Source organism: Oncorhynchus nerka, linkage group LG20 (genome assembly GCF_034236695.1).
Source record: "Oncorhynchus nerka isolate Pitt River linkage group LG20, Oner_Uvic_2.0, whole genome shotgun sequence".
NCBI classification, from domain to species: Eukaryota; Metazoa; Chordata; class Actinopteri; order Salmoniformes; family Salmonidae; genus Oncorhynchus; species Oncorhynchus nerka.
In genome coordinates this window covers 13,622,777-13,638,502 of record NC_088415.1, presented here as the reverse complement: position 1 = coordinate 13,638,502, position 15,726 = coordinate 13,622,777, and the positions used below count along the sequence as shown (strand labels likewise).

The following is a 15,726-nucleotide window of genomic DNA, read 5'->3' as shown; positions in this document are numbered from 1 at the left end:
TATTTTAGTCCTGTTTATCATTCTGTATGATTCCAGGGTCAGCAGTTCCCTCTGTTCTCCCACTGTTACACCAGACATGAGAACAGGCATCCTGGCTGAGACACTGGCCCAATGTTGTCCATAATTAATAAATAATAATATGTGCCATTTAGCAGACACTTTTATCCAAACGAGTATGGGTGTTCCAGGGAATCCAACCAACTATCCTGGCGTTGCAAACCGATCTCAAAACACCACTCATACCAAACACCACTCACACCAAACACCACTCACACCAAACACCACTCACACCAAACACCACTCACACCAAACACCACTCACACCAAACACCACCCACACCAAACACCACTCACACCAAACACCACTCACACCAAACACCACCCACACCAAACACCACCCACACCAAACACCACTCACACCAAACACCACTCACACCAAACACCACCCACACCAAACACCACCCACACCAAACACCACTCACACCAAACACCACTCACACCAAACACCACTCACACCAAACACCACTCACACCAAACACCACTCACACCAAACACCACTTCAGGGAAACTAGCTTATTACACAGCTGATTCAACAGTACCACACATTGAGCTAAGGGACAACATGGGTATGGAATGGATATTCCATTGCACAGCCACAGATAGTGGTATGGAAAACCAGAGTGTTCCCATTGGGATGCTCCATTTGGTTTTTGGTCAGACAATTAATGAATGGGTAGCATTACTTTATCCATTACAATGGCCAAGATAAAACTGTGAGCATGAGGTTCACATTATAATAAAACATGTTTTAACCTTTATTCAACAATAAATAAACTCAATGTGTTTCTACTCTACATGTAACCTATCATATGTAACCTCGTCTGGAGGGTGTATCCATTAAAAAACCTCCCCCATTACCTTTGGGAAGAGGGGGACAGAAATCACCTGCCGAGGGGGGAAAAGACAGATGTCATTAAAGATAAAAGCTAAGTGTGTTACCTTCATGGCAGAGCAGCAGCAGACAATGGAGAGGATGACATTAAACTGACAAACGGCTTGTAGACAGAAGCTATTGCTCAGTGATTACCAATGTCTATGACTGTCCCTGACCAACTAAGGCTGGACACTTACTCAGTCAATGATATCATGAAACTCTGAATGCCCCTTTGTAAGCTTATACAATGACAAATGCAGGGTGGAATCTCGCTTCTGTGATTTCAAGATCCCATGCCTGACCTGGCTGGCCATATCTGCTCTCTGATATAGCTGAGACAATAGGTTTTGAGGTATGCAATTTAGTGTATTAGGGGTTCCATAGCCTTTTTTTCCACAACCAATTTTCCCATTCATGAATGCTGCAGATACAGCTGTTAGTGCTTTAACCTGTGGGAATAGGCTAAATCCTATTCCCACAGTGAGGGTGAAAGGTTGTCCCTACATTAGTTTATTTCCCTAATAATCTCAAACTATCGTGATTAGTCTGGAAACGGACATTATGCTGCCATGATAACAACAAAGACAACCAGACATCAGACAAGAGACAAATGTTTTGTGACACGTGTGCAGGGCTGCCCGTGTGTTGACCCTGTGTAAAATACAATCTCCCTTTAACCTGTTATTTAAACATCATTGTTGCCAACTTTGGCTATACTCTTCATTGTTGTGAAGATACACATTGTATCACCTGCAGTTTCCTCCCTTATGAAACCATCAATACTCCATTGGGATAAAATAGGCTACGTGATTTGAAATTGCATTATGAAGAAATCCGTTGTCTTAATTATTGAGAAGGACATCACAAGCAATGGGTACACTATTACATGATAATTATTCACAGAATGGAATATGTTTCTAATTCATATGCATATTTTTCTGATAAAAACGTGAGGTCACGTGACAATATTTCACCGGAGCTGTTGCAGATGTGTCAGACGGTAGCCTATATGTGAAAACAACCCGGAGCCGAATACACCCTGCTCGTGAAGCAGCCAGAGTAATCCAATTGGTAACGTTAGGTCCTGCTTGGAAGACTATTTTAGTCAATTTGATAACATTCATCTGCCAAGATAAACGTTCATGTTGACAATTAACCTACATGATAGTTAGTCTACTGTCTGTTTTGGTTTAATAAACTCTAGGAAAATATCCATGATGTTATCAGATAGATGCACATGGAGGAATATAATTAACGTTTCGTTTGGCAAAAAATAAATAAAAAAGGAACTATGTATGAAGACCAGGGCGTTCACATGTTAAATGAAATGATCACAAGGCAAATGGATCTGTTTTTCCATCAGATAACTAATGTTTTTAACGCCCCTTTGGCTTTGTTCTGAAAGGAGCGGCGGCGGCTCCTTGCATCACACTATGCCGCTTACATATCCAAGACCTCATGCACCCTTTCTAAAAGCATTATACAACTAAAGCATGCAGTCCTACTGACTATTGCTTATGAATGTGTTATCGACACTTTCAGTATACAAACTGCATGATGTTTCAAAAGTACTATAAAGCCCAGTCATGGTTTAAAAAGCATGCTTCGGATTCAAACGCTAGCCACTATGTTTCAGCAGCATCGTAAAATGAGATCAGTAACGAAACACAGGCTCGTGGACCTACCTGTACTTAAAGTGCAACAGTTACATCCACAACCACGTGCAGTTCTTTTTCCCGCGGTTATCATATAGGCCTATAATTATGTGTTAATTAGTTATAATTCTGCGCAAAATCCTCGAAATAAACCAACAGAGCACTCACTGCTTGAATCGCATGGCACTCTCTACACATTTAGGAACGGTCTTATTTTCTCCTGGATGAGCAAGGCTGGGTAGCTATCCCTTTATGGAACGTACCAATTTCAACAAGGGGATTCAAACTCATTATTGCTCACTAAACCATATAATAAGATCAAATATAATTGCTACATTAAGTTACTAATGCATTATTACATGGATTTAATTACAATACCGTTTTGTCTTCACATTTGGTGTTTTTGAATAATGATTATATATGATCACATTTGGCATGCGCTTAAATCTACCCTAATAGTAGTTGGAAAAGGCTCGCCCATAATCGAGTATTTTTCTACCAAACCCAGATGTTAGAGAGAAGGCTGGATTTTCAAGGCGGATAGAGATGTTTGATACAAAATAAGGAAGAGAAAAATGTGAAAGTTAAATATGTTGCAGAATAAAAAATAAAAATCTAAACTCCCTCACGTGGACATAATCGTCACTTTGTTATTAAAACATGCAATAAAACAGTTATAAACGTTTATAAACCGCACACCTTCCCGTTCCAAGAGATCTGAATTAACGTTATAGATCTGCTACTATTCGGAGTAAAAAAAAACTGATAAGTTATAGATGTTAAGACAGAAATAAGTAGGTTTCAATTTCATAAACCTAATGTTTATTCCTCAATATAAAACCAATATTAAAGGATATGTAGTTTGATATTGTAAAAACAGACATTTCAAACAAGAGACAGGATGCTTGGGGACAATATCAGAACAGTGTCACTGTAAACAAGTTGTTCACTATATTGTTAACATGCAGAAATACAGTACATGGAGAAAACTGAAAAATAAAAATTACTTTAGACTAGCGTTTGCTCTGAACAGTGTAAATATATAAGACATTCAGTATTAACTTATTCTAAAGCTGCAATATGCACCTTATTGGGAGTTATAATCTACCAACGTTGTCTGTCGTTTACCAGTTATGTGGTTTCATGCCATCCACCAGCAAGCAGCAAAGCAATACACTTATTCAAATCATGTGTCAAGTAATAGCCAGTTTAGGAGGACTGACACTTGCAATCCCACAGTGCAGTAAAGACAATTCAGCTAAAGCAGAATACAAATCACCACAAACTATAGTGCTCTTTGTTGTGGTATAGATTAATAGTGTTGAAAGCATTTGTATTTATCAACATATAAGGGCCTTCATGGGGCCTTGGAAGTGAAACCATACAAAACAAACATTTGCATCCTACGGCAGTATGGTATTCTAGTCTGAAGAGGTTGAATCAGTCATTGGGTTGAACGGAGTGAAATTAGATCAGTCCAGACACAGAAACCGGAGAGTTCCTAAAATAACCCTTGGTTGGGTGGGTTAGGAATCACCAAGTAGCCTAGCTCGCTGTGGTAGCCTCCATGTCCCTGTCCCTGTAATCCAGTTGGAGTTTGAGCTTGGCAGGTTTGACCACTTGTACTCCCTCCCTCTGTAATTGTGACGGTCTCTAATTGAAGCCACTTGAGGAAGACAGAACTTCCTCCTAAGTTCCTCGACCACACTGTGCTTTCGGAGAACGGGCCCCTGCCGAAGGCTAGGAGATGTGAGCAGAGGAAATACAGGACCATGAACCCCCTGGTGTAGATGAAACGACCATATGGTTTCCTTTGAAAAACACGACCCTCATCACAGGGACCCCATCTTCTTTACTGGAGCCATCCTCCAATCATATTTGCTGTCGGGTGTTCTTCCAAGATGGGTTGGAACTACTAGAATTATGGTTGCACAATTTTTGTAACTTTTATTAAATGACCAGGGAATATATTGCATGCTTCAGAAATTTTGCAATCCTAATTGTTGTGTTTCCAAAGATCTAAACAATTCAAAAATGAATATCCTTATATCAGTCTACAAAGCGGGCAGTACTATCATCATGGGACAATGATAACATGCCAGGCAGTACTATCATCATGGGACAATGATAACATGCAAGGCAGTACTATCATCATGGGACAATGATAACATGCCAGGCAGTACTATCATCATGGGACAATGATAACATGCCAGGCAGTACTATCATCATGGGACAATGATAACATGCCAGGCAGTACTATCATCATGGGACAATGATAACATGCCAGGCAGTACTATCATCATGGGACAATGATAACATGCCAGGCAGTACTATCATCATGGGACAATGATAACATGCCAGGCAGTACTATCATCATGGGACAATGATAACATGCCAGGCAGTACTATCATCATGGGACAATGATAACATGCCAGGCAGTACTATCATCATGGGACAATGATAACATGCCAGGCAGTACTATCATCATGGGACAATGATAACATGCCAGGCAGTACTATCATCATGGGACAATGATAACATGCCAGGCAGTACTATCATCATGGGACAATGATAACATGCCAGGCAGTACTATCATCATGGGACAATGATAACATGCCAGGCAGTACTATCATCATGGGACAATGATAACATGCCAGGCAGTACTATCATCATGGGACAATGATAACATGCCAGGCAGTGCTATCATCATGGGACAATGATAACATGCCAGGCAGTGCTATCATCATGGGACAATGATAACATGCCAGGCAGTACTATCATCATGGGACAATGATAACATGCCAGGCAGTACTATCATCATGGGACAATGATAACATGCAAGGCAGTACTATCATCATGGGACAATGATAACATGCCAGGCAGTACTATCATCATGGGACAATGATAACATGCCAGGCAGTACTATCATCATGGGACAATGATAACATGCCAGGCAGTACTATCATCATGGGACAATGATAACATGCCAGGCAGTACTATCATCATGGGACAATGATAACATGCCAGGCAGTACTATCATCATGGGACAATGATAACATGCCAGGCAGTGCTATCATCATGGGACAATGATAACATGCAAGGCAGTACTATCATCATGGGACAATGATAACATGCAAGGCAGTACTATCATCATGGGACAATGATAACATGCCAGGCAGTACTATCATCATGGGACAATGATAACATGCCAGGCAGTACTATCATCATGGGACAATGATAACATGCCAGGCAGTACTATCATCATGGGACAATGATAACATGCCAGGCAGTACTATCATCATGGGACAATGATAACATGCCAGGCAGTGCTATCATCATGGGACAATGATAACATGCAAGGCAGTACTATCATCATGGGACAATGATAACATGCAAGGCAGTACTATCATCATGGGACAATGATAACATGCCAGGCAGTACTATCATCATGGGACAATGATAACATGCCAGGCAGTACTATCATCATGGGACAATGATAACATGCCAGGCAGTACTATCATCATGGGACAATGATAACATGCCAGGCAGTACTATCATCATGGGACAATGATAACATGCCAGGCAGTGCTATCATCATGGGACAATGATAACATGCAAGGCAGTACTATCATCATGGGACAATGATAACATGCCAGGCAGTACTATCATCATGGGACAATGATAACATGCCAGGCAGTACTATCATCATGGGACAATGATAACATGCCAGGCAGTACTATCATCATGGGACAATGATAACATGCCAGGCAGTACTATCATCATGGGACAATGATAACATGCCAGGCAGTACTATCATCATGGGACAATGATAACATGCAAGGCAGTACTATCATCATGGGACAATGATAACATGCCAGGCAGTACTATCATCATGGGACAATGATAACATGCCAGGCAGTACTATCATCATGGGACAATGATAACATGCCAGGCAGTACTATCATCATGGGACAATGATAACATGCCAGGCAGTACTATCATCATGGGACAATGATAACATGCCAGGCAGTACTATCATCATGGGACAATGATAACATGCCAGGCAGTACTATCATCATGGGACAATGATAACATGCCAGGCAGTACTATCATCATGGGACAATGATAACATGCCAGGCAGTACTATCATCATGGGACAATGATAACATGCCAGGCAGTACTATCATCATGGGACAATGATAACATGCAAGGCAGTACTATCATCATGGGACAATGATAACATGCCAGGCAGTACTATCATCATGGGACAATGATAACATGCCAGGCAGTACTATCATCATGGGACAATGATAACATGCCAGGCAGTACTATCATCATGGGACAATGATAACATGCCAGGCAGTACTATCATCATGGGACAATGATAACATGCCAGGCAGTACTATCATCATGGGACAATGATAACATGCCAGGCAGTACTATCATCATGGGACAATGATAACATGCCAGGCAGTACTATCATCATGGGACAATGATAACATGCCAGGCAGTACTATCATCATGGGACAATGATAACATGCAAGGCAGTACTATCATCATGGGACAATGATAACATGCCAGGCAGTACTATCATCATGGGACAATGATAACATGCCAGGCAGTACTATCATCATGGGACAATGATAACATGCAAGGCAGTACTATCATCATGGGACAATGATAACATGCCAGGCAGTACTATCATCATGGGACAATGATAACATGCCAGGCAGTGCTATCATCATGGGACAATGATAACATGCCAGGCAGTACTATCATCATGGGACAATGATAACATGCAAGGCAGTACTATCATCATGGGACAATGATAACATGCCAGGCAGTACTATCATCATGGGACAATGATAACATGCAAGGCAGTACTATCACCATGGGACAATGATAACATGCAAGGCAGTACTATCATCATGGGACAATGATAACATGCAAGGCAGTACTATCATCATGGGACAATGATAACATGCAAGGCAGTACTATTATCATGGGACAATGATAACATGCCAGGCAGTACTATCACCATGGGACAATGATAACATGCCAGGCAGTACTATCATCATGGGACAATGATAACATGCCAGTCACAAAAAATGGAAACCAGAATGATATTGGGAGGCATTTTCCATACAGGACTACGGTACAAGGTCTTTATAGTGCCGGATATGGTCTCAGTCCAGTTCTGTAATATTAATTTACCATTTGATAGAATGAAATAGCCTCTAGGTGGAGTCTGTCATTTGTGATGATGTCAGGTTCTCCCTGGAAGTATCCTTATTAATTAGATTGCATACTGTACATTATTAGACTCGGGCAATTTCACGAGCGTGCAGTTCAGAAGCAGTAATCCCCTATGGGTCCTGCCTACTCATGGGGTTGGAGTGGAGCCAGGGTGTATTAGAGACACACATGTCGTGAGTGTTACACTGAATGACCAGAAGTCTGTGGACAACGGACAACGGTTCTCCTGGCTAAAGCCAGATTCGTCCGTCAGACTGCCGAGATCGTGAAGTGTGATTCATCACTCCAGAGAACGCGTTTCAACTGCTACAGAGTTCAATGGCGGTGAGCTTTACACCACTCCAGTCGACGCTTGGCATTGTGCATGGTGATCTTAGGCTTGTCTGCGGCTGCTCGGCCATGGAAACCCATTTCATGAAGCGCCCGACAAACAGTTGTTGTGCTGACGTTGCTTCCAGAGGCAGTTTGGAACTTGGTAGAGAGTGTTGCAACTGCTATGCGCTTCAGCACTCGGTGGTCCCGCTCTGTGAGCTTGTGTGGCCTACCACTTTGTGGCTGAGCTGTTGTTGCACCTACTTCAAAATAACAGCACTTAAAGTTGACTGGGGCAGCTCTAGCAGGAAATAAATGTTCCGAACTGACTTGTTGGAAAGGTAGCATCCTATGACGGTGTCACGTTGAAAGTCACTGAGCTCTTCAGCAAGGCCATTCTACTGTAAATGTTTGTCCATGGAGATTGCATGGGTGTGTGCTCAATTTAATACACCTGTCAGCAACAGGTATGGATAAAATAGACGAATCCACTCATTTGAAGGGAGGTCCACGTACTTTTGTAAATATAGTGTATATTGTTAGGATTGCTGCATTTAAACTTCATTAACCTCAATATCAATAAATAATTTAAGCGCCCATTAATATTTTCAATTCAGCCTTTGAAATGAGATATTATGATGGCAATTTCAGAGGCTGGAAACATTATGGCCAATGTTAAACATTAGCCTGTGTTGTAGTCAGTCAGTCAGCCTGAGAGGCTGCCTCTGTTTGGGTGATGTGCTTGAAACTGCACTCTACCCCATAGAAGCCACCACTGCCCCCCAGTGGCTATAGGAGTGCAAAAATCAAACAAATTAGTTCATATATACAGTACCAGTCAAAAGTTTGGACACACCTACTCATTCAAGGGGTTTCTTTATTTGTTTAAACTATTTTCTAAATTGTAGAATAATAGTTAGAATAATAGTGAAGACATCAAAACTATGAAATAACACAGTAACCAAACAAATAAAAATATATTTTAAATGTTTAGATTCTTCCAAGTAGCCACCATTTGCCTTGATGACAGCTTTGCACACTCAGTCATAGCAGATAGTCAAATGTCTCCAGGGTAAGACAACAAACATTCTTCTTGTGCTGACAGAATGTGTTTGGATTATTTAATCAATAACAAAAATGGTCACTGAGTGAAACAGACATCCTCATCCTCTTCTCGGTCTTTGCCAAAACCTTCAGCTGTACTAGAATATAATTTTAAAGCATCATGCTGGTACAGAAGCCAACCTACACACCCAGCCATCGCCTGCGTCTGAAAACGACTTGAGACGTTGCTGTATTGTAGACGTGTCTTAAAAGCTCTGAGTTTTATATTTTGACTCTATGATGTTGGAATAATACTGTGAAATTGTGAAAATGAGTGTCAGAGGTGTTAGTGTCAGAGCTGTTTGAAAAGACTGCCTGAATTTTTTTTCCTGGAGTTGTGGCCTGCCTGACGTCACCAGGCAGTAAATGAGTTAATAGACAAATAAGAAAGAGGGTTCCAAACTGCTCTGCCGAGTTCAACTCTCACATCATATGTTTACATCCAAAATGGTTAATGGGCATTTCCAGGGATCAAACAGAAATGATCATTCCCCTGTTGTTTTTCTTTGTAAAACAAGTCAAGTTGGAAATGTTCATGACAAGCACACGCACACACACACACGTGCACACACACACACACACACACACGCACGCACGCACGCACACGCACACACACGTGCACACACACGCGCGCACGCACACACACACACACACACACACATACACACACACACACACACACACACACACAACACACACACACACACACACACACACACACACACACACACACACACACACACACACACACACACACACACACACACACACACACACACACACACACACACACACAGAGAGAGAGTGAGAGAGAGAGACTTGGCAAACAAAACATTTGACTATTACGGAGGAATCTACGTGTAAATTGATGCCTACTCCCTGTTAATTTGCTCAAGTCACCATAAAAAGGGTTGCAGCATGCATGACAATGCCCCTCTCTATTGACTTCTGAGTGCTTAGGCCTGTCCCCAGGCTGCTCTTTCCCCAGCGCTGCAGCTTCAGCCCCATGAGCCTCACATCTGGCCTCAATAAGCCACTACAGCTGTTAGTGAAATCATGTGCGTAGTTTAGAGGGTCCAGACCACAGAGAGCACCCTCCTCCTCCCCAAACCACAGCGAGGTGGAGAGGGAACAATTTGACTGGTTGAGCCTGTATCTCATGAAAGGTCTCGTTAAAACCAAGCCAGTAGTCCTGTATCATCGTACAGGCATATTTTGGGGCCTTTCCTGCAGTGGTTTATGTGCTCATTTTCTTTCGAATGTGTTTGTTTGCCTGAGTTTGTAATGGAAAACAACTGATCTCAAACTCAAACTTAAAATATAACATGAGAGAACACTTATCAAGTGTGACGATGCACAGTAATAAATAAATAAAAGCGTAATGCACTGTGTCTCATAATGCACCATATCACTGCAGTTCACTAAAGTTGAAATCTTATTGCAACAACAACAAAAAAATCAAGAAAACGTTGAAGTAGAGCTGAAACAGTTGCTAGGCAACAACAGTAACAACAGTATTCCCACTATTCCAGTTTGTAGGATATTTGGGGGGGGTTACTTTTCAGTTCGCACTAAACTCTGTAGAGTTATCCATTCGTTTTGCTACTCGATTGACAAGACATTTCTTGTGGCAATATATTGAGTCAAACTCACAACCTGAGATGCCAAAATAATCTACAGCACAGGAGGCTGCTGAGGGGAGGACGGTTCATAATAATGTCTGGAATGGTGTGAATAGAATGGTGTCAAACATGGAAACCACGTGTTTGATGTGTTCCGATAGCATTCCATGTATTCTGTTCCAGCCATTACTATGAGCCGTCCTCCCCAGTTAAGGTGCCATCAATCACCTGTGACCTACAGTAAATACAGCAGTATCTTATACAGTGATATTGGGAATGCTAATAGGCTAGAGTCAACGATAAACAACGGCTCAACAAATGGAATATTGTTGATGCAGAAAACACAGATGTATTTTTGCTATAGAGATCATAATGGAGGTACATAGGGTCATACATAGGGTTGCAAAATTCCTTGGTTTTTCTGAAATCCCGGTTGGAGGATCCCCAGAATAAGAAGGGAATAAGCAAGAGATCCAGAAATCTCCAACCAGGATTGCTGGGAAACCAGGGAATTTATTGAAAGTTCCCAGAATTTTGCAATCCACTCATACCTATCTATGTATGGTGATCGTTCAATAAAGATTGTCTATGCTCAGGGCGTCATGTCATAGGTATTGGACAGTAGGTAATGGCTGGTATCAGGGATGGTTAAGTGAGTGGCAATTTGGTAAGCAGCTGTCGTTCACTGATACACAGGCCTTTCCACTTGAAATCCAATTCATGCCTGTGGTCTCCTTTCCACTCTTCGAGCCAACAGCCCAAGTCTTGGAGCTGCATCCACAAAGCCACTGCCACGCAGCACACTCACCCTGTTCCAGCTCTCTGTGCCACCCCTCTGCTTCAGCTACAGAAAGAGCTGTACTTTGTGGTTGAAGAGAGAGAATGATGGACAGAGAGAGAGAGAGAGAGAGAGAGAGAGAGAGAGAGAGAGAGAGAGAGAGAGAGAGAGAGAGAGAGAGAGAGAGAGAGATGGGGGAGTGAGGCAGGGCAGAGCACAGTATGTATACATTTCAGCGGGAGTATAATCCACTGTAACCACAGGTCCTGCCTGCTCTACCAGCATCCTTTGCTGTAATCAAAGTACATTCCCAAACCTCCTACACACCAGCTCTTTGCCCCAGAGAGGCCAACTCACAGGCATTATCAAACTGAAGAGGAGAGGAGTCAGTTACTCCTCGGCTCTACGCTGTCATTTTGCTTAATCCCATATCAATTGATTAATGAAAAACACATCCAGGGATGGTGACACATTTTAGATTACAGTTTGAAGGCTAGGGGGAACTGACAAAGGCCCTGAGACAGGAAAACATTGAGACAGAGAGGAGTGAGTCAGTGAACACGGAGACAACAGGAAGGGAGGCCTAGCATACTTGTTCAAAAAGAGGTGTTTGTTTAGTCGTCTTCAAATGAAAACACTGTGGAGCTGAGTGATACTGCACTGCACATGTTAGATGAACAAAATAAAGAAGCATACTGTTGCCAATTACCAAATATTTATCTTCTGTGTTTACTATTTATAAACATGTTTCATTCCTTGGACAATGTTTTATCTCAGAGTTATTCTGAGATCGCTACAGAATGCCCAGATCCTGGCAATCCTTAAAGGTGCACTGTCACTCACGACACATTCCATCGCTATGGTGTAATCCAGTGGACTTTCTGTTGGTTTGGAAGTGTCATAATGTAAAATAAATAATACACGTAATTATGTGGATTACATTACAGCTATTGAACTTTCGCCTCTTTTCACCAGAGTCAAACTACTGAGCGTCCAGTCCTGCCAGGTCTTTAATTGAAAGCAGCCTCTTCCCCTCTCTCCCTCCTGTCTCACAGACCTTTTGACACCGGTCCAAACTAACTCCCTTTCACCCCTGCATCCCCCTACTTCACTTCTTCTGGCTCTAACCCTCTGCAGCTCAGAGCAAGATACAGTGCCTTGCGAAAGTATTCGGCCCCCTTGAACTTTGCGACCTTTTGCCACATTTCAGGCTTCAAACATAAAGATATAAAACTGTATTTTTTTGTGAAGAATCAACAACAAGTGGGACACAATCATGAAGTGGAACGACATTTATTGGATATTTCAAACTTTTTTAACAAATCAAAAACTGAAAAATTGGGCATGCAAAATAATTCAGCCCCTTTACTTTCAGTGCAGCAAACTCTCTCCAGAAGTTCAGTGAGGATCTCTGAATGATCCAATGTTGACCTAAATGACTAATGATGATAAATACAATCCACCTGTGTGTAATCAAGTCTCCGTATAAATGCACCTGCACTGTGATAGTCTCAGAGGTCCGTTAAAAGCGCAGAGAGCATCATGAAGAACAAGGAACACACCAGGCAGGTCCGAGATACTGTTGTGAAGAAGTTTAAAGCGGTTTGGATACAAAAAGATTTCCCAAGCTTTAAACATCCCAAGGAGCACTGTGCAAGCGATAATATTGAAATGGAAGGAGTATCAGACCACTGCAAATCTACCAAGACCTGGCCGTCCCTCTAAACTTTCAGCTCATACAAGGAGAAGACTGATCAGAGATGCAGCCAAGAGGCCCATGATCACTCTGGATGAACTGCAGAGATCTACAGCTGAGGTGGGAGACTCTGTCCATAGGACAACAATCAGTCGTATATTGCACAAATCTGGCCTTTATGGAAGAGTGGCAAGAAGAAAGTCATTTCTTAAAGATATCCATAAAAAGTGTCGTTTAAAGTTTGCCACAAGCCACCTGGGAGACACACCAAACATGTGGAAGAAGGTGCTCTGGTCAGATGAAACCAAAATTGAACTTTTTGGCAACAATGCAAAACGTTATGTTTGGCGTAAAAGCAACACAGCTCATCACCCTGAACACACCATCCCCACTGTCAAACATGGTGGTGGCAGCATCATGGTTTGGGCCTGCTTTTCTTCAGGAGGGACAGGGAAGATGGTTAAAATTGATGGGAAGATGGATGGAGCCAAATACAGGACCATTCTGGAAGAAAACCTGATGGAGTCTGCAAAAGACCTGAGACTGGGACGGAGATTTGTCTTCCAACAAGACAATGATCCAAAACATAAAGCAAAATCTACAATGGAATGGTTCAAAAATAAACATATCCAGGTGTTAGAATGGCGAAGTCAAAGTCCAGACCTGAATCCAATCGAGAATCTGTGGAAAGAACTGAAAACTGCTGTTCACAAATGCTCTCCATCCAACCTAACTGAGCTCGAGCTGTTTTGCAAAGAGGAATGGGAAAAAATTTCAGTCTCTTGATGTGCAAAACTGATAGAGACATACCCCAAGCGACTTACAGCTGTAATCGCCCCAAGCTACAAAGTATTAACTTAAGGGGGCTGAATAATTTTGCACACCCAATTCTTCAGTTTTTGAATTGTTAAAAAAGTTTGAAATATCCAATAAATGTCATTCCACTTCATGATTGTGTCCCACTTGTTGTTAAATGTAAATGTTGATTCTTCACAAAAAAATACAGTTTTATATCTTTATGTTTGAAGCCTGAAATGTGGCAAAAGGTCGCAAAGTTCAAGGGGGCCGAATACTTTCGCAAGGCACTGTACATCCAAAACTTGGCCTATTCACTCAATACCATCACACCTAGTCACAAAGGCCTGGGCTCATGTTGGAATCTCACCCTCCCTCTCCAATTCCCTTACACTCATTTCACACAGAATGTTATTTTTCTTTATTCATATATGGATTTATTTCCTTGATATTTGATCTGAAAGATAGTAAAGGTCTTACTGTAAAATGTATTTGCCTGAATGTAATGAATGGTAATTTCAGTAAGAAAACAGATGGGAAATGAAATCAGATGCAAGGTATCGACCAATCAATACTTCTTTGCTCGTAAAAAGATTAAACAGATCAGGATCCATTTCCAGGTGCCTACCCTAATATGTCTGGAGTTTACACAATGGCCATAGACTATTGTTAACAGTTTTAGTTAACTTGGTTATAACGAGAAACAATTGTGTCCTAAGAGGGCGGTATTTACACTTTCTCTGTGTTGTACTCTCCGGAAACATGAACAAACTTCAGAAACATCCATTCTAAATAGTTAAAAAATACAAAAAAACTTGTGACATTTTAATGTAATGCTATCCAGATACATATGTAGGATCTTAATATGACCTATATTGTCACAGCAAAACAATCTTGCAGCAAATGGACTTTAGTCCATAATGTTGCTTGATCGGTGGTAAGGCTTTTAGCTGGCCAAAAGTATAGGCTACATAAAAAGTTAAATACTGTTAATGCAACCATGTGTTAGTGTGGGTTTTCAGTGAATCTATGTAAATCACAAAGCTCATCTGCATTTCGGTGCAGGAAAATACTCAGCAACAAAAGAGTGATCAAATTAAGATCCTACATCTGTATCTACTTTTCTTAGTCTGATGTATTAAATACGTCCCACTCAGTATGACAGTTACTATAATTTGTAGAGGCTCATTTAGTTCTGATTCATTTTCATGAGTTTATAATAAGATAAGGTAAGGTTTCTATTGATCCCATAAAGGGAGATTTAATATCACCAGTCAATACATCAGACACAGCAGCAAATAATAATGAAAAAAGGTCAAAATATTGATTTGCTTTAGTGCATTTTAATGTGTGTGTGTGTGTGTGTGCGTGTGTGTGTGTGTGTGTGTGTGAAAATGCATATGTGTTTGTTTGTGTGTGTGTGTGGTGGCTAAATCTGGGTGAAGGGTTGCTATGAGATAGCTGGAGGCTTGGGTTGAGAAGCCATGGTACAGGTCATTAGATTGTCTTTTCACATTAGCATCTGTTGAATGGGATTAGCCATCCAGCCGAGTTTAAACCCTTGACATCCCACAT

At 41.4% G+C, this 15,726-nt stretch overlaps 1 protein-coding gene across 1 annotated transcript in view; it reads right to left on the bottom strand.

The window, feature by feature from the left end:
* Positions 1–2,782, bottom strand: part of LOC115101848 (plexin A3-like) — a 237,838-nt gene extending 235,056 nt beyond the window's left edge. Inside the window, exon 1 of the mRNA XM_065005252.1 lies at positions 2,619–2,782. The gene's annotated coding sequence lies outside the window, so the exon portion shown is untranslated. The remainder of the gene's footprint in view (positions 1–2,618) is intronic.
* Positions 2,783–15,726: the final 12,944 nt, after the last annotated feature.